The sequence below is a fragment of the Opisthorchis viverrini genome (genome assembly GCF_000715545.1).
Source record: "Opisthorchis viverrini unplaced genomic scaffold opera_v5_482, whole genome shotgun sequence".
Taxonomy (NCBI): domain Eukaryota; kingdom Metazoa; phylum Platyhelminthes; class Trematoda; order Opisthorchiida; family Opisthorchiidae; genus Opisthorchis; species Opisthorchis viverrini.
In genome coordinates, this window is record NW_008752146.1 from 153631 (window position 1) to 157775 (window position 4145).

Below are 4145 nucleotides of genomic sequence, written 5' to 3' on the forward strand. Positions count from 1 at the left end.
AACATCATAAAAGAGATATTCGGATAAGTCTCTCGTGAAAACCAAATTGATTTGCAAATGAGTGTGTTTCTCGAAAACATTTCAATTTGGGTTCAAGTAGAACACAAGGTTGACGGAAACTCGGGGACTGCGTCTACCTGATGAGCCCAAATAGGAAGGGCGAAACCGGTCGTGGGCTGTCGAAGAGTTTTCAGCAATCTTGTGAGTAGTCTCCTTTAAGCTAGTTACACTGTTTCTAGACCGCTGTTGGCCAAACGGTTAAGTGTTCAATGAGCGGTTTGCGGATTCGAGACTCCGTACTGGAGTTTCGTGAGTTGCGCACTGGTATGGATCCTCCATAAGGATGGAACGGCTTCTCATCTCTTCAGCAAAGATTGGTTCCAGCGACAGGACTAAACCTTCAGTGAACACTTCCCTATTGATTGCTTGTGTATGGGAATGATGAAGTGCCCAAATGCCTGTCCTATGATTTCCACTACATTCCACATGACGCAGTCAAAATCCCACCGTATAGTCGCGTCATTTGAAATATCGATTGTATGCACAATTCATGTGAATTTTTCAGGTATTTTCTGTTCATTCGTTGGGATATTCTGCTGTACGAATGAGCTGGAATCAGTGTGATCAACCTGATCAGACCTGAGTAGGTGATTAACGTTTTTCAGCAGTTCTGGTCTCGAAATTTGACGCATCGTATGTCATTGTGTACAGCATTTCTGAATTCTCTGAAGAAAAAAGAACGACACTATTTTTGGCGGTCCTCCAAATCACCTAAGGGGAAAATTTTTCAGTTGCATTCGGTAGGAAAAACAACCTACATTCCTGGCACAACAAGCGTCCAACGTGTATTCAATTGGACCTGGCATTCCCAGCCTCAGAAATAATTTTGGCTATCGATTTCCAATTTATCGATTTTTTCCGAGCTGTGCGCCTATTTGATCACCGCTCATTAGTTCTCAACGAGATGAAAAGATTTACACTAAGTGAATGGTGTCCAGTGCTTTACGAGGGTGATCATCTAGTTTCATATCCCACTCTCAGTCGATAATGTTCTCTATGTTCATGACAGATCTCCAAATCTTTCTGAAGCTGGGAATGTTTGAATTGTTCAGTCTACTCACACTAACACAAGTAGTGTTTTTGTCATGTTCGGAATGTTTTTCACATCTCATCACTGCACTCTTCCTCCACCAGTTTTCAACCCAACCCACGAAGAAGAGCAAAGCCAGGTGACCAGTTTTAGAAAGGTCCGACTTCACTTTCGATTCTCAGTGGGTATGAGTGATATTCACAACAAATTAACTGTTCATCCAGAACTTTGTTGATTTATCCAGTATGCGTCAGCTGAGTGAAACAGATGGGCAGTATGGACAGAATGCATTGGAGACGAACATTTAACCGTGCTATCAGACTATGATCCATAAAGGCTTAGAATCGTACAACTCAGATATCAATTTATCCCTCACGCTTTCGAGCATGGTCTTAATCAGTTGATCCAGTCAACTTTGGATACCTACTCGTATTGATTTGGTTCTATCTCTTCCAGGTAAGCCCAACCACTAATGCAAAAAGTGCGTATGCGAAAGATTAAGCCCTGCTCCACGTTTTCCAGCTACAATTTAATGTACGCACACAACCTTGACCTACTTTTGCTATAAAAGCAATTCCTTATCCGCATCTAGGCTCATTTTGTGCATTTTGTGTGTCTCCGTTCGGACGTAAAAGTTTGGATGAAATTTTGACGCCGTCAACTCGCGTTCATGACAAGGAGACGACAGTACGTTTTTTGCAATGCCATGGAGTGATCCATCAGCAACGTTTGTGCAACAATGGCCACCAAATGACACTTTTAACTGTTTCTGACAAGTGCATGTTCAAGGCCCTACAGTATCAGCGAGAAATCGGTCTTCGAAAGAGGCACTTGGCTGGAGCGGTCTAGGATGAAGTTTAGGATAGTAATTCTATTCATTTATTGCTGGTTCAAAAATTTGGCAAGAGTCAAATTCTGCTCAGAGGAATTACCACACGACCGCTGTTGACTGGAAGAACTTCCCTCGCGAAGTTTGTGCCTGGTGGATTTTGCAGATTCCAACGGCTAATCATACCGAGAACTTTGTGGATCCAACGACTGGAGCTCACACACAAACCATCGAATCTCTTTGGCACGTCTACAAGATGCAGGATAAATGCCAACGCGACACACACCAATCTTTAGTGAACAGCTACTTGTGTGAATTTGTTTGGAGACAAAGGTACCGAAAAGCGGACCTTTTCATGCAAATTAGACATGTCCCAATTTCACTCTTCAATAAAAACTAAAGGAACAAATTTCATATCCTCTTTTTCTTAATCTTGAGCAGACTCAATAAAATCGATCAGGTAACAGAACCTTCTGCCAGAGTAGCGTTCAACAGTTTTCTAACAATCAGATAGCACATACGTCAAATACAGCCTATGAGTCGTTTATCGATTTATCGATTTAATTGTCTGCAGTTCCACTCTGACAGTGTGCTTGCCTGATTCTCGGCAAGAAACTGTATGCAGTGGTTTCGACCGGAGGGAATCATAGTGGTTGCTGGAACATGACAGAAAGCGGCGCGGAGAGACACTATTTGATGACACTGTTTACTGAATCGGCGTTTTACCAAGCTCCACTCTCGTGAACTTGGAAACTGCATAGGGGTGCAAGCTGACCACGAAAGTAGTGATTAGTTGGTCAAATCGATTTCCGCGGTTTCAAATTCATCTCAGGACTTCGTGATAACTCCACAATTTCACGTCTCTAGCGGTTGCCCTCCTGTCCTGGTGCAATCATTATGGCGAGTTCATACCAAAGGGGGGATCACCGGAATCGAGTTTCGCTCTGACTGGTGCTCAACAGCAGTGCGTAATTTTGGCCGTCGGGATTTGGACTCCGCACATCTGACATGCAAGGCGAGCGTGTTTTCACTACTCCACCAGTTCACCCTGAATGCATCTGAATTCGAAATGTAGGGTTCAGTTTTTCTCGCCCAATCGCAGGCTCTATCGTCGATTATGTTGACGTGAAATCGATTTATCGCACAGACCACGTAGGCCTATTCTAAACTCTAATTGATTAAGGTCGCACTGGACTGTAATAGACTCCTGCGTTCTCCTACTGTCACTCAGAAGAAATTTCACATAATAGGGTCAGTTTACTCTGTAAGCGAAGATACGCTGAAATTAGGATAGGATGAGAACGATCCGCAGTTTCGGACGCGGCGTTTTCCACCGCTAAAGACCTTGAATTGCATAGACTGCCCAATGGTCAATGTCTTCAGTGTGTGTGTGCATAACGAAACGCGGCATCATCCACACCTTTTTACGAGGCCGGCCAACGGCGACAGACCCAGTCCGACATGAGCCGACCGACAACGAAATCGTCCAGATCACGTGGGCAAGCTCGAGCTGTATGGGAAAAGTCCGGAAGTCACGCCGAATATATGGTTGACACGGCCAGTCAGTTGGCAGAGTCACCTACAAAGTTATTTTGAGTAAATCAAATTCGACCAGGGAAAGTGACATACTTATACCTTCCGGATATGTCCCAACGTTGTTTCCGCAGAAGTCTTGGCGGATGGTACAACGCGGAAGGAATCGGTCAGTCAGTAACGTCGAGTGTTCAACAAGTTGTGTCAGATCAATCCGTCTCAACCTGATGGCGCCCCTCCACACACACCAGGACTTGTGGAGTACCGAAGCAAGGTGCCGTAAGATATTCAGTGTTTTACCATTTTTAAACGAGAAGGATGTTACATCCGCTCGGCCTTGGGCACACACGCCAACTCTGCTTGTTTACCGTCTCTCGCTTTGGAATTATCTGACAAGCTATATGCGATCAGTCTGTTCTGCTTTTTGTTCTCTGACTGTTCCGTAGGTTACTGATAGTCTGCTTGTAAGATGTTGTAACAACAGGACAGTGGGTCTGTTGTCCCACAGTCTTCCTGTTAGTATGAACACTGGAAAACGCAACAGTACTTACAGAGCCTTGTGAATACTGTATAAAAAACTCGTCTGAAGCCACATGTGTAGGAACTTCTGAATGATAGGAGTGTGGAGAGACTTGGTGAAAAATATACATGTATCACGACATCTCGAATATCGTAACGACTGAAGCATGAGGC